Genomic DNA, 21,270 nt, shown 5'->3' with positions numbered 1-21,270 from the left:
GATAAATATAAGGGAAACAAATTCAAATTAATCTTTACAATACTTTTTCAATGGTTTCCACACATCCTGAAACTTCTTAAAATATCCCCGTTGGAAGGATTGGAGGAGATTAAATTACAACTTCTGGTGGAATTCTTTATGCCATATCTATAAAATGGAAAGGTTTATTGCATTACAACGGGGATATTTTAAGAGCCCCTTGTTGTTTAATATTAGAGGCTACTTCCTATTCCGATTTTAGAAAATCGTTAAAGACACGTCTGTTTGACATGCTTACATTTTAGCTGTGTTACTGTTTTAACTCATCCTTGTCTTATAATTGATGTATTCCAATTTTAATTGACTGTACTATTATGTCTTTTTTAATTACATGTATTTTTCCTTTGTTGTGAACCACTTTGAACCTTTCTGGTATAGCGGTATACAAAAAAATAAATTATTATTTAAGGGACGAGTGTGCATGACTGAGGAAAGAGCCGCTAGCACGGCTTTGAAAAAGAGTGTGCATTGCAGGGGAAAGACTCACAAACATTAAGCATGTCAAGCACGCCAAACACAAACTCGTTCCAAACATAAGGGGTCTTTCACTAAGGCGCTCTAGTCCATTTAGCGTGCACTAACTGATTTAGCGCGTATTAATCGATTTAGCGTGCCCTAAAGATTAGCGCACGCTAAATGCTAACGCGTCCATTATATTCTATGGGCGCATTAGCATTTAGATGTTAATTCGGTTAGCGCATGCTAAATCGGCTAGTAAAAGACCCCTATAATCTTTAGTTACACACAGTCTTTTTTTTTAGCCAAAAATATCTAAGATGCATCATCTTCTGTCTGTATGCAGCTGACAAGGGTGAAGGAACTTCTTCCAGTGCAATGGTACAAGACTTCTTCCAGTGTTATCGGTCTAATTACAAAACTTTCTGTTTCAAGTAGTCTCTCACTGATCAAGTACGCTGCCATAATCTCATGGTTACTGTTAAATTCGCATTGTTCCATGCCAGCAAATAACTGGTCACACATTTTCACCATATCATCTACAGAGATTTTTTTTTCTCCGTGTTCATAAGGTCTTCATCAATCGTTACTACCTTCATGCGTTTATTTATTTAACACCATTTCAGCAATCTCGCCATCACTGAAGAAATGCACAACAGGTGCATCTGTGTCAGTATTCGGCACTTCATTACTATCAGCTGCCTCTAACTGATTAACATTTTCAGACTTCTAGCATAAGCGATGAGGTTTGATATCATCACCGTTTCGTTACCAACTTGGAAACGTTCAAAGTTTTCCTCTGCAGCTTCATTCTCATCGAACAATGCTCATGGTCAAAGTCTCTGCCAAGCATTTTGTAATGCTGATCAAGTTACCTCTTTCCAGGCATTGGTAAGTGCATAAATGATATCCTTAAGACTGAATCCCTTGAGAAAGTCTTGAATTCTTATGCCTCTGTTAATTGCATCAAGCATGCGATTTAGAAAACAGTCTTGGTCTTCATGGAACGTAAAATTCCTTGGTCACAAGGCTATAGTAAGGATGTCATATTGGGTGGGAGGTAAATGGCAAAACCCATTATTTTTCACAAGAAGTTCTTGAGGTGGATGTCTATAACCAGTAAAACTTCACAGTTCTCTTCCAGTTCAGTTTCTTTACAATGAGATTTTTGGGGGGCGCTACTTTTCTGTACAGAGACGCCGACGCGTTACCATACAATTTTAGCAGAGCATCACAAGTCCTTTGTTATCCCCTGCGGAAGGCAGCACAGTCGCCAATATCTGACAAGTCCCATAAACGTTTAGACCCTAGACACGTGTCTAGTTTGCCTATCCCTTAATCCTGCCTAGGTAAAGCTAAGGAACAATTAATTACCATCAGAACTTACATTGTGATTTTCTGGCCCATAGAAGGAGTCTCCTGTGGCCTCATACACAGTGACATCAAACCTTTGGATAAGTCTGTAATTCAACTCATTGATTAATTACTCTAAGAAAACATAGCTAACCTACTGTAATAAATTATTATGTAGAGAGACGAGATGTTTTCCCTCATTTGGAAGAGCTGAAAAGTCATCTCGTTAATTTATTAGTTTATATGCTTGTTGTTGAAACAATATTAATGTGAATGTTTTGAAAATCTTATCTGAATTGATGGCCGTAATGCTGAATGGGGGCAGAAGGGTATTAATAAGAGCAAATATTTAATGCTCATTGCTTTCCCATTTCTTTTATTGCCAAACAACAAAATGTGCTTTCAAGATATATGTTCTTAAAAAAAAAAAAAAAAAATTGGCACTAAATAATCACCGAAGATTTAGTGCTTAAAGGCCTATGCCCATATGCATCCCTTATTGTGTGTAAATGATTAAGACTATATTTCTATTATTGAGCTTTTCCACAAGCTAATAAAATCTCTCCAACACTGATCACATTGATTGTTGGATTTTTTGAGAAAAAAAAAAAAAATTAAAAACGGATGGACTTGAACATGCTGATTGAGCAGACAAAGCAGTGATAAAACAATTCAACAGCACTAATTACTAGGAGAGCAGTTTAAAAATATCTGAACAAATGTCAGTCTGAAAGATAAGCTCCTGTCTTAATCTAATGACTCCCCAAGACTTACCCCCCCCCCCCTTTACAAAACTGTGAATGTGGTTTTTAGCGCAGGCCGGCACGCTGAATGTTCTGCGCTGCTCCCAATGCTCATAGAACTCTATGAGCATCGGGATCAGCGCAGAGCATTCAGTGTGCCAGCCTGCGATAAAAAACACTTTCGTGGTTTTCTAAAAGGGAGTGTGTGTGTGTGTGTGTGTTAATTTGTTAGGCCAGCCTAGGTGATGCAAGCCACATTCCAGTGTTCCAGGGTTAGTACATCTTTATCTTTGAAGATGGATGGTAATATTGTCAGTGTCATTCTGCAAAAATCTTGTGATGAGTCAAATTAATTTCTATTATCCTGTTGCACTAATTAAAGCTTTTTTTTTAACCTCCATAAGTCTGGGATATCTGAGAAAGACCCTAAGGGGCCTTTTACTAAAGGGTGTTAAGCCCTTAACATGAAGAAACAAGCTACCACTTGACAATGTTAAGGGGTTTTGCAGAAGTTTGCCTGTTTCCGTATATTAAACCATATGTTACTGCATTTTTAAAATTTTTTTCTCGTAGCGAGCATGACATGGGCAGAGAGTGGGCATGGAATTATTAGCCAGCTAACGTGTTACACTTACTATATATTCTATACTTGGTGCCTAAAGAACCGGTGCCAAAAAAAACAGTGCTCAGCATGATTCTATAAAACACCTCCAAAGTTAGGTGCGGCTTATAGAAACACACATAGCACCCAAGCGCACGACTAACATATAGGTGCAAACATTTATATCAGTGAAAACCTGGCCTAAATACCTGTGCCTAAGTTGTGCATGGATCGAGCATATTCTATTACAGTGCACCTAACTTTTAGGAATCCCCATGACCCGTCCATACTATTTTAGGCAAAAAGCAAAGGAGATAGACATCTATGCACAGACAAAATCCAAGACAAGAGCAGAAAGAGGCAGGTCTTCAAATTTTAATAGCAACCAGAAGTACAATTCAAATTAATGAGTCAATCAATCAGTCATAAAAACATCTGACAAGTCATAGGACTCGACACACGTGTTTCGGCTAAAATGCCTGCATCAGGAGTCCATACATATCCTGATAAATCAAACCAATTCCATAAGGATGAAGGTATAGAAGGAACAGGAAGTGCATTGAATCGTTTAAGATCTGTGCACTAGAATTTACAAGCGCCATTTATAGAATATGCTTAGAAAGTTATGCACGTGAATTCTAATTAGTGTCGATTATCGACTAAACAATTAGTTGTGATCTATTAGTAGGTACAGTATTTGAAGAAAAGAATCTTTTTAATCATGTTTGCTATTGTAATCTTGCGATTTATTAGGTGACATTTGAAGAGAAAAAAATTTTTAATTACATTATGTGGATTTTATGACATGGTTTGTTTTTACTTTATGTATGTTTTAATTGATGTAAACCAGTGGTCTCAACGTGCGGCCCCGGGGCCACATGCGGCCCGCCAGGTACTATTTAGAGGCCCTTGGTATGTTTATCATAATCACAGAAGTAAAATAAAACAGTTTCTTGATTATATGTCTCTTTATAAGAACATAAGCAATGCCTCCACTGGGTCAGACCAGAGGTCCATCGTGCCCAGCAGTCCGCCCATGCGGTGGCCCAACAGGTCCAGGACCTGTGCAGTAGCCCTCTATGTATATCCTTCTATCCCTTTTTCCAGCAGGAAATTGTCCAATCCTTTCTTAAACCCAAGTACCGTACTCTGCCCTATTACACCCTCTGGAAGCACATTCCAGGTGTCCACCACACGCTGGGTAAAGAAAAACTTCCTAGCATTTGTTTTGAATTACAAAATTATTATTAAGACTGAGCCAAACGGAAAGATTTATAAACTTTAAAGAGATTGACCACATGCAAAGTTGTCATTTGTTAAGACATTAACTATTTTTTTTTCTGAGGCCCTCCAAGTACCTACAAATCCTAAAGGTGGCCCTGCAAAAGGTTTGAGTTTGAGACCGCTGATGTAAACCATATAAAATTTTTTTAAAATAAATAAACAACCCCCTTCTTTACAAAGCCGCACTTCTAGCGCCAGCCACCACGGTAACAGCTCCAACCCTCATAGAATTCCTATGAGCGTCTGAGCTGTTACTGTCGCGGCTGGCACTAAAAACGCTAGCGTGGCTTTGTAAAGGAGAGGGTAAATAAAATTAACACACAATCTGCAATAAAAATCGTGGGAATGCATGCAATTTGCAGCTTCCGTACAGTAAAATCCGGTGTGACGCTGCATTAACTGCAAATTTTAATGCATTTTAATAAAAGAGCCTCCAAATTATTAAGATTATTTTTGAGCACAATTTTCAGCAGGCACAGTGACCACAATAGTTTAGATTAGTTTATTCAGATCTGTTTGCTGCTGGCTTTACTCCCCGATAGTCAGTTCTGAGCACCAGCATTGAATATATGGGTGTGCACGGACAGCTAAAGATTAAGGCCCTCTTTTACTAAGGTTTTTACTAAGGTTTTTACGTTTATAAGAATTCTATGACCGTCAGAGCATTTAATGCTCGCTGTAGAAACCTCTATCATGGCTTTGTAAAAGGGGGTGGGTGGGTAAGTGTAATATTCAGCATTTAGCCGGCTACAATGAACAGCATAAAGATAGGATTGTGTTTGACACTTAATTGGCACTAATTTGGATTTAAATGCGCCTCTGTCTATGTGCTATTCTATAAGACTGGGTATCTAAAGTGTCCCATGTGCAACCCAAAAGAGGCCATGACCATGGGAAGGGCACGGGTGGGTCAGGTGCAGTGCTATAGAATATCAAGGTTACATGCCAAACTTGCACACCAGGATTTATGCCAGGTTTCATCTGGCATAGATCCTTGCGCCCAAAGTTGGTTGCAGTAACCTGTTGCAAGGCCCCAATTCTATAAACGGCACTTAAGACATAGGTGCCAAGGAACACGACACATAGCGCCTGTCAATCTTCAGTTAGGTACCGTTTATAGAATTGCACCTAGTGGTACAGAAAGTGAACTTAGGTGCTGGTAGGCACCTGAAACTTAGGTGCCCTCTTTCTATGCCAGGTTTTCTTGCTTTAAATACTGACAACTACGTGCAAAACACGCCCAAGATCTGTTCATGATCTGCCCCTAACCATGCCTACGTTCTGGTAGGCTCCTATCTGAAAGTGGTAGGTGCCTAGAGAGTTAGGCAAAAGAATTGGCATTTGTGAAATATAAAAAAACTCAAGAAGAGGAGTACAGAAAGGAATATCGGATGAAACTGAAAGAAGCCAAGAGAGAAATACATCTGGCGAACGTGCAAGCAGAAGAGCAAATGGCTAGAAATGTAAAAAAAAGGGAGACAAATTTTTTTCAGATATATTAGTGAAAAGGAGGACGATGAAAAATGGAATTGCAAGACTAAAGGATTCTATGAATTTATATGTGGAGAGTTATATGTTTTGTGTTCACGGAAGAAAATCCTGGAGAAGGACCAAGATTGTCTGGCAAAGTTACACACAAGAATGGGGTAGATACTGCGCCATTCATGGAAGAAAGTGTTTATGAACAATTTGAAAAATTGAAGGTGGACAAAGCAATGGGAACGGACAGGATCCATCCCAGGATATTGAGGGAGCTCAGAGGGGTTCTGGTGGGGCCTTTGGAGACAGGAGTGGTTCCTCGGGACTGGAGAAGAGCGGATTTGGTCCCTATTCACAAAAGTGATCACAGAGAAGAAGCGGGAAACTACAGGCTGTTAAGCCTCACTTTGGTTACATAGAAAGATGACGGCAGAAAAGGGCTCTAGCCCATCAAGTCTGCCCACTCTACTGACCCACCCCACTAAGTCAGAGTGTTGCTCGACCCACGTAGAGATCCCACGTGGATGTCCCATTTATTCTTAAAGTCGAGCACGCTAGTGGTTATTGGAAAAATAATGGAAGCATTGCTGAAAGAAAGAATAATGAAATTCCTAGAATCTAATGGGTTACAGGATCGGAGGCAACATGGTTTTACTAAAGATAAATCGTGCCAAATGAATTTGAATTTTTTGATTGGGTGACCAGAGAATTGGATCATGAGAATCTCGGAGAAGGTGAGAGCCAGAAGGCCTTGAGCATGAGCAGATGCTCAAGGCCCCGCAGCAGCCCAGCAGAGAACCGGCGGCAGGCACTTTCATCACCGGCACACGGGTAAGGACAGGGCCGGTCAGTGGGGGGAAGAGGCATTTACGGTCGCAAAGGGAGGGAGCAGTGCCAGTGGCCTCGGGAGAGCAGCAAAGCCGGTTTCCGGGGTGGGGGCTCGCAAATCGAGTCAACGCTCGGTTTGCGAGTAACACGGTTTGCTCGAGTGTTTTGCTCGTCTTGCAAAACACTTGCAAACCGTGTTACTCGCAAACCGAGGTTTGACTATTTGTTTATTGGATTTTGGAATACTGTTATTGTTCAATAAAAACTGCTGCCTCTCATGTTTGACGCCACCTGGTCACTCCATCTGTGGTCTACTACACTGTTTTTGCTTCACATTTCTGTAGTGTGGTGGTTATCACGTTTGCCTAACACACAAAAAGTCCCTAGCTCCAAACCATGCAGAAAGAGCACTCTTTTAGGAGGGGAGTAACCTGATGGTTAGTGCAGTGGGCTAAGATCCTGGGGAGCTGAGTTTGGTTCCCACTGTAGCTCCTTTTGACTCTGGGTTTGCAACTTAACTATCCATTACCTCATGTACAAAAAACATCTTCGATTATACAGGCCAAAAACAAAAAAAATAATTTTCTTGGTGACTTGGGTTTTTTGATGTGTTCCTGGGGTTATTTGGGGTGCTGATTCAGAAAACTGCATTGGATAGACTGCATTAGCTCTAGTTTCTTAGATATGGTTGAATTTATTAATTTTTATGCCTTCTGGATAGTAGAGCCAAACACGAACATTGGGGAAAAAAGATTGGCCTCCGAGGGAATATATGGTGGTTGGAGGACAAAATATAATCAATGAACGTTTGGTAGCATGAGATAGAATCATACTGTCACCACTACATATACAGCTAGGCCTGATGAAACAATTTGTAAAGGCTTTGAATAAAGACGGTTTGTGTATTGAATACGTGGAGGGGCATAATTGAAAGGGACATCTAAGTCTGTTTGCGTCTAAGTCTCAAGTCGTCCAAAGTAAAAAAACAGCCTAGGGCACATTTTCGAAAAATTCATCCAAAATTTTTTTTGTTTCGAAAATCATCTGATTATACGTCCTGCTGATCTGATCGTCCAAGCCACTACATCGTCCATCTTTATACCACATTTCCGTCCAACTTTTTGTCCAAGACAAAAATGCCTAGAACAAGCCCTGTTAGACGTGGGAGGGGTCTGCAAAGTGATGGACTGAACACCCAGACATGCCACCTAAATAGTGGGGCACTGCTGTGAACATCACAAAAAGGGTGCCATGTCTTCTCCTCACTACAGCTCCTTATAGGTCATGGTGAGCCCCCCAAACCACCTCCAGAATCCCATAGACCTACTTATCTACCACCCCAATAGCCCTTAAGTCTGCAGGAGCCACTTATATGCCAGTACAAAAGGGTTTTGGGGGTGTATAGGGGAGTGCACATGTTTAAGTATCAATGCAGTGATTTCAGGGGCTTATGGGCATGGGTCCTCCTCTCCATGTGTCCCTAACCCACCCCCAAGACAGCTTAAGCCGCCTCTGTGCTGGATGACTAGGCTTTCCTATGCCAGGCGATGATGGTCTGGAGGCTGAATTTTAAAAGTGTGATTAATATTTTTATGGGGGTGGGGGGTCGGTGATCACTGGGATAGTGTGTGGGGGTCTGTTTTATGTGTTTGCAGTTCTTATCTGGCAACTTTAGGTGGTTTTTTGTGACTTAGACCATGTTTTACATGGTCTAAGTCACAAAGTCCAAGTTCCGTCGATCCTGGGCTGTATAACTTTCGGTTATACATGCTGTACGACTAAGTCTAAGCTGGCCCAGGTCCCGCCCAACTCCCGCCCTCGACATTCTTACCAAACGCCCCATTTAGCTTTGGTCGTTCAGCGGCACTATGAAGGCCTAGGTCATTTAGAAATATGTCCAAAACACGTTTTTATTATCGGCACTTGGACGTATTTGGGAAATGTTCGTCCAAGTGCCGACTTAGGCCGGTTTTTGGACATTTTTCTGTTTCGATTATGAGCCCCATAACGCATATGTTACCTGGACTTACCATTGATAAACTGAAAGCAGGAGTTTTCGAAGGTCCACAGATCAGACAACTTATAAAGTGAATGAAATCGAATCATGTGAAAAACTTTCTTGGCAACAAGAAGGTAGGCAACTACACACAATTAGTAGAGAATATGCTCTTTCATTTCAACAGGCTTGGCTGTAGCATGAGTGTGGAAGTCCATTATCTGCACAGACACTTAGATCGCTTTCCAGAGACTTAAGCGAAGAGCAAGGTGAAAGATTTCACCAAGACATAAAAACAATGGAAGCCGGATATCAAGGAAGACGGGATGCACACATGATGGCAGAATATTGTTGGAATCTTATGCGGGATTGTCCTGGTAGATCCCACGCTCAGAAGTCTTACAAAAGGAGCTTCTTGTGTGTCAAATGACTGGAAAACCTGTATCATAAACTTGTGCTTTTCGTATGAAATAAGATTTTCATGTTATATACTTTTCTTTTAATTTTTAATATGTTTCCTTCATGCTTAAAAAATATTAATTTAAACACTACCTGATTTTTAAATGGGCAAGCAGAGTGAAGAGTGGTACATGGCACATGTTCTGCAATTATCTCAAAATCTAAAGCTGATAGGAGAAAACTGGTGCCATTTTTTGAATCAGCAGGTCAAATATACCAAGAAACAGGTCTAACATGTGAGGCACCAAAATGTGTGTTTGCCATTAAGGTCAGAAAGAGTATCCCCAACGTTAAGCTCAGCAATAAGATAGTATTTAAACTGAGTTCCCACAATAAACAAAACACATAAACTAAGCTGAGTAATCAACATCCAGCTTAGCTTAGTAGTGCTGTGAATCCCTTGTAAATTAAGCTAGGCTCTGGTAGCACATAGCACTTCCACTTTTGGTCTATTCAGTGTCCTTACAGCAGTGGTTCCCAACCCTGTCCTGGAGGAACACCAGGCCAATTGGGTTTTCAGGCTAGCCCTAATGAATATGCATGAAGCAAATTTGCATGCCTATCACTTCCATCATATGCAAATCTCTCTCATGCATATTCATTAGGGCTAGCCTGAAAACCCGATTGGCTTGGTGTTCCTCCAGGACAGGGTTGGGAATCACTGCCTTACAGGATATAGCTGCCTCTCTTAGTCCACTTCAGTTTTGCCAACTTGTGTTCATGCATCACAGAAAAACCCCAAGGGTCACTTGTTTTGCCTCAAGCTGCTTCATGAGGTGGAACTCGCATATACTATAAAGGCAACAAGATGGTGGCTGGCAATATACAGTACAGGATACCAACAAGCCTTCTCAACCATAAACATATCTTCTCTCAATTTAAAGCAAAATGCTCCTTAAAAAAGGTATGCCATTCAATCATCCCATTTAGTCCATGCAGTTCCACAGTATTTAGTTCAAATATTTAATTGCACCAACATTGGCTAAATGTATTATAAAGAGTGAGATATAGATGAGAGATTGGGGAGAGTGTGGTGCAGTGCTTAAAGCTACAGCCTCAGCACCCTAAGGTTGTTGGTTCAAACCCACGCTGTTCCTTGTGACCCTGGGCAAGTCACTTAATCCTCTCACTGTCTCAGGACAGACAGGGAAAATTGCTTGAGTACCTGAATAAATTAATGTAAACCATTCTGAGCTCCCTTGGGAAAATGGTATAGAAAATTGAACAAATAAAGATTGGTGGGTGTACTTCCTTTCCATAGAAGTGTACTGTATCATATGGCATTAAAACTTTATGGAAACATTGGCAAGTGCTGTTTTGTGAACCTCCATTGCATTTCAACATGGCAAGAATTTAGAAAAGCTGCTTACATTAACTAGATACTGGCAGATTGATAATATTCCTTGTGAACATTGTAGATGTGGAAGGTGTTCCTGGTGCTTCTCTATAATAGAAGGACATGGATGGGTATACTTAAGGAGCAGGAACACTATTAAGATGCAGTACATTCATTCACATTTTGTGATTCATCATTTGTTGTTTATATGATAATCTGTCCGTAGCCTTTTGTATATGTTGGATGAACTATGAGATTATATTTAAGGGGGGAAGTTATCAACACGGGCTATCATTAAGATGTATTATTTTACTGTTAACCCCAGTAATTAGTAACTAGGTCTCATTGCAGAAGATGAGACCTGTGTTAAAATTGCATAAGTTAGTGGTAAAATAATATGTATTAATGGTAGCTCACGTTGATAGTTACGCTTCTAAATGAACATACTGTAAGTCAGTGAAAAATGAATCGTGACAACTCCCCTGGTTGGATCATGTTTAGAAAAATCTTATAAAATAGAAGATTTTAAATAGAGAATTGTTGCTTGGATAGGAGTTGATTGGAGCAGGCAGAATCCAAAGTGCCAGTATTTAGAGAACAATACTGGATCTTTATTCTCCGTATATCCAATGGGACTCAATGCTGATATAGAATGGATGACTGGATTGACTGGCTGATTTGAAGAAAGTTTGATAATTAGGCGGCATTGACTTTTGATGAGCACACACTGACACTATCTTTGCTCTATTGGACCTCAAATCACTGGACTGGAGAGACTATCCCTGATGCAGAGCTGATGCTCCAAACATGGTATTGCGTCACAGCAGTTGGAGCAGTTTCGGAATTAAGTCTAGGCTAGCTATGGAAATTAAGATGTTTTATATTTGGATCTTTTTCTATACTGAATGATATGAAAACTACTTAATAGGTCATACTGAACTGATGATTAAATTGAAGAGACTTTTCATGAAGAAGGATTTGGTACCCTCTGTGACTTAAGATCTCCAAGGTATGATGGTCCATCATAAATTCATTTGATATTTGCAAGAGCTTTCTTAGAGTTTTGAGATTTAGCTCTTGGTTTGGGGATTTTGGTGATTGGCCTTCATAAAATACCCATAAATTAGGTGCTTCTTGACATTTCACATAGGTGCTCTATGATGAAATTATTCCCCATGTGAATTATTGCTGTAATGAATCATTCCATATATCTATGGGACTGGAATCTGAAGCCTGGCCTTATGCCAAGACTTCTTACTTTAATTTTCAGAGCCCTGTCTTTGCATCAAAGGATAAAGATTCTTCTTTTTGCATTTGAATATCTTATTTCCTGTAAGTGAAGTCATCTGTTTATCCCCAGGTCAGGTAAGGTACAAGCAGCTGCAAAGTGGAATTACTAAAGTTTTCAACCTGGAGCTGAAGGACCACTCCCTAAGGTAGAAAATAATTAATTTTTGATGCCTAGTTAGCTTCAGGCACTGTTTGACAAGAGATTATTAATGATATAAAAATACATGCCTTCTTTTTTTAAATAGAAATTACTGTCCAGTATTAGAAAAGCAGCCATGTTAAGAGAGACACAGCAACAGCACAAACACTCATTCCCATAAAAAGGGAATGGAGACTTGTATACTGCCTTTGTAGGGCTTTGGCATTTCAAAGTGATGGATTAAGGGTCACAAGAAACAGCACCAGGATTTGATCTCTGGGTTCAGAGGCAGCAGCTCTACCAGTGAGCCACAGCCCTTCCATGGGATGGACAAAGAAGACTACAGAAATATTGCTTAGTTTTCTGGTACTCATTCAAAATCCCGAAGTCCAAATTAGTAATGTCTAGGGTTACCAGATTTTCCCGAAGGAAAATCTGGACCCATGGACATGCCCCCAGGCCCCAAAATAACAAATTTGGCTAACCACTAATAGATTAAATATTGGAGGGAGGAAAAGTCTTCAAGTGCTCCTGGTAACAGGCTACGAAAGTTCTGGCCTAATTACCATACTTAGGAGCCATCATCAATCAGAAAAACGTCCATCTCCCCATTTATGCCACTTTTTTGGACGTTTTTCTTTTTTGAAAATGATACCCATATTGTGTATGTGTGTGGGAGAGCGAATGAGTTTTGGGAGGAGACAAAAAGCAAATCAATGCCAATTTGAGAGGAGGAAATAAATTCACCTTTTATCTCCAACCACCAATTTCAGCCCCCTAATTCTTGCCTCCCCCTTCTCCCTCCCAAAGAAGGCAAACTATGCCTATGGATCTCCTATGGATCTACCCTTGGCTGGTAAAAAACTATAAAGCACGAGTCTTCGCTGCACATATGAGACAAAGGTTTGACGTCCATAGACAGTTTTTCAGTTTTTCGGCTGTTCTTGGGAGCCAAGACCATGGGCTCCTTTTACTAAGGTGCACTAGCGTTTTTAGCGCACGCAGGATATTACCGCACACTACGCAGCTAGAACTAACGCCAGCTCAATGCTGACATTAAGGTCTAGTGCGCGGCAATTCAGTGCGTGCTATTCTGTGCGTTAATGCCCTAATGCACCTTAGTAAAAGGAGCCCCATGTGTTGCATTGGACAAGCGCTGCTTTGAATACTGCATATGATGATATTCTATGGATTTGAATATTAGTGTGAGTTAGTTATTAGAACACAGAGCTATTAAGGTTAGACCTACAGCAGTGCTCTTTACTACAAGGCTCGGAGGCTAGTGGTGCGCCCCTCCCCCCGCCCTTGACTCCCCAGGTGTGGTCCCTAACTCTCTTCTCTCAGCACATACCTTCTTTAACTCTTTTGTAATCCGCCTTAAACCGCAAGGTAATGGCGGAATCGAAATCTCTAATGTAATGTAATACTTCCCTTCCACCTCATCCAGATACTTGCTGCTGGCACCGTCTCCAGACCAACTGCTCTGTTTTCCCTCAGGACTGTGCAGGTCTCAGTGAGTTTCAGTTATAAAGCACACAGACTCCCAGGTTACTCTTGCACATCTGTGTGAACGGCGAAGAAGTGTGGATACAACATGGATCAAACTCACCGACAGCCACACAAGTCTGCAAGAACACAGAACAGCTGCCTTGGAGGCAGCGCCTGAGACAAGACTCTGAGAAGATCAAGGGATATTAGCAAACCAATGGGAGGTCCATCTTAGAGAGATTGGGAGCAAATGCCCACTTAACTTACCATAGCACACATTTGCAAGGAATGCACACATATAGGCAGTGCATGGGTGGAACATGGTTAGCAGACTAAATAGGCCATATGGTCTTTATCTGCCTTCATTTTTCTCTGTTTATAAGTTTCCAATTGAAAACATCTTTTTTCAAAGTATCTGGCAAATTAAGCTAAATGATCCCTAGGTTATGTTATTATTAATCTTTTGTTAACCGCATTGAACTTACGGTTACGCGGTTTATAAGTACAATGTTATGTTATGTACTTGATATACCGTCTATCAACGGGTACCTAGACGGTTTACAATACTAAAATTTAGGGCTCCTTTTACAAAGATGTGCTAGCGGTTTTCGCACGCTAAAATGCTGCGCGTGCTAGTTGCTAGCGCCTCCTTTTTAGCAGGCAGTAATTTTTTGGCTAGCGAACGCTAATCTTGTGCGCATGCTAAAAACGCTAGCGCACCTTAGTAAAAGGAGCCCTTAATTTATTTATTTTATTTTTTTTAAAGGGGGAAACAATTCATAAAAGAAATATGTATAATACACAGGACATGAGTATAGAGACAATGGAGGATCCGGGGTTAGGAAGGTGTAAAAATACCTCAAGATAAAATAAATAAAAGGGAGGTAAGCGGGGAAGGAGAAAACAAAGAGGGGGGTGACACTTCTTAACCCTTTCAGGACCATAAGGATCGTAGGCCAATTTTTGTGGTTTTGACGACATTTTTATGGTAAAAAGGGCTTGCAGATGCCAAAAAATTGATTTTTTTTGTGAAATATCATTATTTTTTTTTTAAAAAATCAAACTTCTGGCTTATGGACAGTGTGGCAAGTGAATCTTCTCGTCAATCTGGCAACGACGCTAATGAATGAATGTCGGAACCAGTTTGTTTACATAAAGGCAGTATCATATGGAATCCGTACATATCAAATTTAGAACTGTAGACTATCCCAATCAAAATTTATAGGATTTTAAAGTTATGGGACAAATATGTCCCTTGGTCCTGAAAGGGTTAAAAGCAGTTCTTTTTCATCACTGAGCTTTGAGCGTGTAGATTAAATATATGGTCCGTTGTCATGTCAGAAACACGTCACTAAATAAGAAAGTTTTTAGTTGGCTCTTGCTTCCAGTCTGATGTCCAATGGGAGAGCATTCCATAGGGTGGGGGCCACTGGCAGAGCATACACTGCTCATACTACAAATCATAAGAATAACAATTAGTTGGGAACCAAAGTAGAACCGTCCTATAAGTGAAAGAGCATCACTGGATTTGCTTCTCAGATTCTTAATTCAATGTGTCAGATAGAAGGATCTCATTTCAGCCTCTGTCTGTGATTTATTGCTTCATTATTAGCGCTGTTTTAATAAACTCAGTTCCCAGCACTCGACATCAGAGACAAAAAAAAAAAAAAAAACTTTCCACAATACGTGTACACATCTGCTACAGAATTATCAGTTTGTTTCCAAACCTTTGGCTGATTAAAAATGTTGTTTGTCCACAGTATTAAAAATACCTTTCAATTAACACTGCATTTTAGGAAGTGGAACATTTCCCAAAATCTGTCCCCCCCTTTTTTTTTCTGTTTCCTTACATCCTGTAATAATAATACCCAAGCCTGTAGAAGGAACAAGAAGGAAGGAGAACCAAATAATTAATATCAATGGTATGAAGCATGTGGAAGAGTTGTTGGGGATTTTTTTTGTAATTATTATTTTTTACACTGCAGGAAACTGTCACTTCACATACTCCCCCCCCCCCACCTTTTACAAAACCGTGATAGTGGATTTTAGTGCAAGCCGGCACACTGAATGCCCTGCGTTGCTCCCAACACTCATAGAGTATTGCGGTTCTGTAAAAGGGGGTAATAGAGAGGCCCTTTTATAAAGCAGCGCTAAGGTGTCTTTCCAATGCACTAAGGCCATTTTTAGCACAGTAATAAAATAGCCGATTTTTGAATTTTTGTATTAAGGGCCACACATTAATGTTGTCATTTAGTATATGGTCATTAACAAGGATTAGTGTTATTATTGCCACCTATTTTGCAGGCGATAAGGGTTCATTAGTTAATGAGTAATGTAGCTGTGCTGATTGCCTCAGACATGTCTCCTCCATAGTAAAAATTTTAAAAATTTTTTAACATGTGGTGTGCACACGCTGTCCTGGAACATGCTGCAGGATGCCTCAACTTGTCCTGCCGTAAGCTGTGGTAAGCGCATGCTGGTGCAAACTGGTGATTGGGACTTGTATACCGCCTTTTTGTAGATTTACAACCACAGTCAATGAAGTTTCCATATAGGTACTTCAAGCATTTTCCCTATCTGTCCCAGTGGGCTCACAATCTATCTGGGACAGTGGAGGATTAAACCCCACCCCTTTTACAAAACTGCGGAAGCGGTTTTAGTGCAGGCCGGCACGCTGAATGTTCTGCACTGCTCTCGACACTCATAGAGTTCGTATGAGCGTTGGGAGCAGTGCAGAGCATTTAGCACGCAGGCCTGTGCTAAAAGACGCTTCTATGGTTTTGTAAAAGGGAATGACTTGCCCAGGGTCATAAGGAGCAGTGTGGGGTTTGAACCCACAACCTTATGGTGCCCCAGGGCATAGGACTACCCATGAGGAAAATAGGAGTGTGCTGTTTTAAGGAGCCCTTCGCAGTTAGTGAGTTTTTTCTTACTTTATGTCAAAATTACTATGGGAATTTTCCTTCGTTTTGAAATGTTTTTTTGATGGGTTTTTTTTGCAATGTACAAAAAGAGTTATTTGGGGTGATAATATTTATCCTTGCATTAGTTGTTTGATTGTGAAACTCACAGCGCCAAGAAGTACCTCTCTCCCCACTGACCTCTCCTGTCTGTAATGTAGCACATGGATCATTGCTATAATAATCTTTCTATGTGAAAAATGTATCGGTCTTGCTACAGTTTTCCAAGTGACGCCTCCTTATCACTAAGCAGAATTCATTTGCAAAGGAAGCAAACTGGTAAGGGATGCGCCAGATCTCCTTGAATAATTTTATTTTGATATCTCAAGGCCTAATATCTAGGCAGAGCTGAATAGAAGGTCACCCCAGAAAACAACATTTACAAAAGTCTTGTAGCCCAGGGAAGAGATAATGGCTCCAGCATCTGCTCCAGCTGCCGCACAGATCCAGCCTTAGCTCCCTTTCAGCCTCAGCATATGTGAAATTTCAGCTCTCACTCAGGGGCTTCTCTCTGCTTTTTCCCCCTCTGATGCGGCTGGATCCTTGGTGAAGGTAGGTTCTCCTAGCTGAAAATCTGTGCCTTTCTCCTGTGGCTTCCTGTGCAGCCAGTTGGAGTCCCAGATGTAAGAAATGAAATAATCCATGCTCATGGAGTCATGAAAGTGCCCATCTGGCATGCAGGAACGTCGAGCATTAGAAGCACACCAGCATGAGCTCACTGTTGTTATGGCATTTCATAAAGAGAATTGCAGCCAGCCAACAAGGAAGGTCTTTCGGACGACAACAATGATTCCCACCTTGCTGAAAGAAAAGGAGAAAACTCGGTATTAAGAGGGTTATTCTGAGAGAAATATTCTCATTAATAGTGGCTGCTCACTTGCTTCAGTAATTTTCAAATACAGGTTTTGAAGCCAAAAAGCAGCAACATTTGTTCCACAAAACATGCATAGTTTATATTTAAACTGGCTGGGACCGCCAACCAGTTAACTCATGTCTTGGCAGCTAACCAGGCATTTTCAGTGGCATTTAACTGGTTATCGCTGCTGAAAATGCCCACTTAATACCAAAAAATAAACCAGTGATTTTGGGAGTGTTCCGGTGTGTGGCTGCTTAAGCTCTGATATTCAGAACGGAAGCTGCCAGGCTTAGCGGTCAAATAGGGCCGCATAAAAAGCAGTCCTAAAGAATGGGTCTCTTCCATATTAGTGAAAACCTCTTTTGAATAGTTTACTTTCTTACACACACACATACACAATGGGCAGTTCTATAACAGGGCACCAGCATGTTTAGATTTACAGAACATTAGCACTTATGCATATAAGCAGTGGCATAGTAATGGGGAGTGGGGTGGGTGGCGCACCCCAGATGCCATCTTGGTGAGGGCACTAACATCTCTCCTTGGGGGATCTCTAAGATGCACTTCCCCACACCCCTGTACCTCTTCAAGTCTTCCCCGGCAGTGAGCAAGAATTCATCCTGACCTCTCATGCCAGCCTCAGCCTTCCCTCTGATGTTACTTCCTGTTTTGGGGATCCGGAAGTGACATCAAGGGAAGGCTAAACTGGTGTGAGCAGCGGGTAGAATATCCTGTGCATTGCCAATGAAGATTAGAAGACTTGAAGAGGTACGGGGGTTGCGGATGAGGGGGGTGGGGGAAGTGCATTTAAGAGACTACCCCACTCAGTGATGTAGTAAGGGCACCATTTTGGTGGGGGCGTACTGGCATCTCTCCTCCTCTCGGTCCTCCTGTTCTTTCCTCGCCTGGTGCACACCCATACCTCCTTTTCATCAGCACAAGCAGCATCTCTAACTTGCTGCCCGTGGCAGCCTCGGTCTCCCTCCAATGTCACTTCCTAGTCGTGGGACTAGGAAGAGATGTTAGAGGGAGAGCCAAGGCTGGCGTGGGCAGCAGGTTGGAGATGCTGTTTGCACTGGCAAAAAAGAGGTACAGGGAAGGGGTGTATGCAGCCAGGGGTGGGGGCAGAGAAGGAGCATGGATGGAGAAGAGGGCATGGGTGCCACCACCCTGGGTACCTCCCTTCCTCATCATGCCACTGACCCCACTGCTGGGGGGTGCATGGCATGGTGATGCCAGGTGCCTCTATCCCAGGCACAAACTTCCCTGCTATGAAAGTGTCCACAGCATGCTTATGTCCTATTTTCAACGGGTGTTCATAACTGGCATGGGGCTAAATGCAAGAGGATGTACACTTGGGTGGAGTATAGGAGGGCAAGAGGTGGGGCTCCCATCGCATACTGTAAGTTACACACATCCCTCCTCATTTTTGTGACTGCAGTTACACCAACTCTATGGTAGCTGTAACTGTGGATGCAAAATGGACTGATACTGGTTTATGCTAATCTTTTCTTATCTGGAAATACAAATGCTATTGTAGAATAGACCAGGGACAGCTCAAGAGATAGTGGCACCCTATGCCAACTTGCTTTGGTAGTGCTGCCCCTCACTGCATCACTTCCGATGCTCCCTCTTTACTCGCCCCTCCCCAGCAGGTTCAGCATCTCTGCCTCCCTTGGACCAGCATCTTTCCCCCCTCACTAGTCTCTTTTTTCCCCCCTCCTCTGTTTCCATCTCTGTGAATCTGGCATGGCTCCCTTACCTCTTTCACTTCCCTGTGGTCCTGTAAAATTTATATTGGTTGCCGGTGGCGGCAGCTGCATGACAGGCTGCTTTCAGCTAGTCCCTTCTCTCTGCCACGTTCTGCCCACAGGAAATTGCATCATAGAAGGCAGGACATGGCAGAGGGAAAACATATGTCCCGTTTTGAACAGGACCATTCTGTTTTTAGGTAGCCTATTCCGTTGTATCCAAGCACAGCTTCGGGATGCTGAAATACCCTGTTTTCAGAAATAGAGCAACCCACTGTAACAATTTCAAAAACAGGCGATGTGCTTGGGGACAACGGGATGAGACTTTACAAGCGGCGGGCCCACAAGTCTTTCCTCCTCCTCCCCCCCCCACATGTTAATTCTGATGTCAGAGAGGAAGTTACGGGCCAGCCAATCGCTGCCTGTCTGGTCCGGAACTTCCTCTCTGACGTCAGAATTGACATTGGAGGAGGCTTGTGGGTGCGCCACTTGTAAAGCAGCTGCACGCACCTGGCATGTTGCTGCATCGGGGAAGCAGGAAGAAATAGGCAGCGGTGAGGGGAGTGGGGCAGGGAGAGAGAAAGAAAGGGGGCAGGGAGAGAGAAAGAAAGAAAGGGAAGGTGAGGGGGGCAGGGAGAGAAAAAGAAAGAAAGACAGATATCTACAATATTATTACCTAAAAATTAGCAGATGTCCCGTTTTGAGGGGAAAAAATAAATGGTCATGTTAGGGAAAACCCATGGGCTGGGCGGGGGTAGCCTGTTATGCTGCTGTTGCCACTGGCAACCAATGTAAACTTTACAGGACTGTGGGAGAGTAAAACAGATCTGTGGGGAGGGGAAGAGAAAATGGGAGAAATCACTGGTGCGGGGGGGGAGGGAAGGTCAGAGACTGGGTATATTGGTACCCTTAATTGCCTGCACCCTGGACCAGAACCTCACTTGGTCCCTTAAGCCTGTAGTAGAATAGTCTCTTACTGTGCGACCTCGAGGTGCCTACAGTAAATAGAGGTGCCCAGTTTTAGAATCACCCCCCCCCCCCCGAGTGACATTTTCAAGCAGATTAAGGGGTCCTTTTATCAAGCTGCGGTAGGGGTTTAACATGTGTAATACCGCGCGTTCAAGTGCTTGCCACGCTAGCCGCTAACGCCTGCATTGAGCAGGCGTTAGTTTTTTAGCCGGCCGCGGGGGGTTTGCGCGTGATGAACTGTCCGACTCGCTAACCCTGCTAGCGCGGCTTGATAAAAGGACCCCTAAAGTTCTGACTTTAATCCTATTTTTGTTTTGCTTTTGGTGTATACCTCTTCAGTTTCTACTTATTTATAGTGTGCACTAATCAGTTAATTTCCTTATATCCTCATCTCCCTTGGTGGCTAAGTGGAAGCTCTCCTAAAGCCCCGAGGTTCAGCTGAAAACTATGAAATTCCAGGCCAAACCCGGAGCATTTCCAGCTGTGAATAGACTGCACTTATTTAAAGACATTATGGACTACAGATTTCTATCTCTCTTGGTCTATTACTACTATTTATAATGTCTATAATAGTAGCAGATACAGTGCTGCACAAATATATATTAGGGATGGACATTTTCCCCTATCATTTTATATTGTTTTACAAACAAAAAAGTGGTTGGGAAAACTCCAAATTTTGGGTTCTTTCCATGTCTTTGGTACTGTTACCCATAAGTTTTCATTATTGATTGATTTATCAGTAGGGATATTAATGAAGTCTAATGTGCTAATGAGCAATAGAGCATAAAACAAAAAATACAAAACAAAATGAAAAATCCTGTAAATGACATGGAAAGCCAAACAAAATAAATTTTGGCCCACACCCCATACTACATATAAGAGACGGTGTCTGGTCTGTGGAGCTTACAGTCTCGTTCTCTGGAAGTCAGAGATTATATTTTAGGAAACAGAACAATCACTGACTGCTCAGTGACACCTTCACTATTTGTACGCTGTAATTCGTTGATTGTACAGCTCTCTTCACTGTGAACCGCCTAGAAGTCGCAAGATTATGGCGGTATAGAAAAATAAAGTTATTATTATTATTATTAATAATGGCCGCATCTCACTCTACTTTTATTATTATTGTTATTATTATTTATTTATTTTAAAGTTTTGTAGCTTTTTTTTAAAAAAAAAAAATCTGTTGTTGGTTTCCCTCTGCTTTTCATTGTTTTGTGCCATTACGCAGACGTGGTTTTAA

Source organism: Geotrypetes seraphini, chromosome 12 (genome assembly GCF_902459505.1).
Source record: "Geotrypetes seraphini chromosome 12, aGeoSer1.1, whole genome shotgun sequence".
Classification (NCBI taxonomy): domain Eukaryota; kingdom Metazoa; phylum Chordata; class Amphibia; order Gymnophiona; family Dermophiidae; genus Geotrypetes; species Geotrypetes seraphini.
This window is presented reverse-complemented; position numbering follows the sequence as displayed.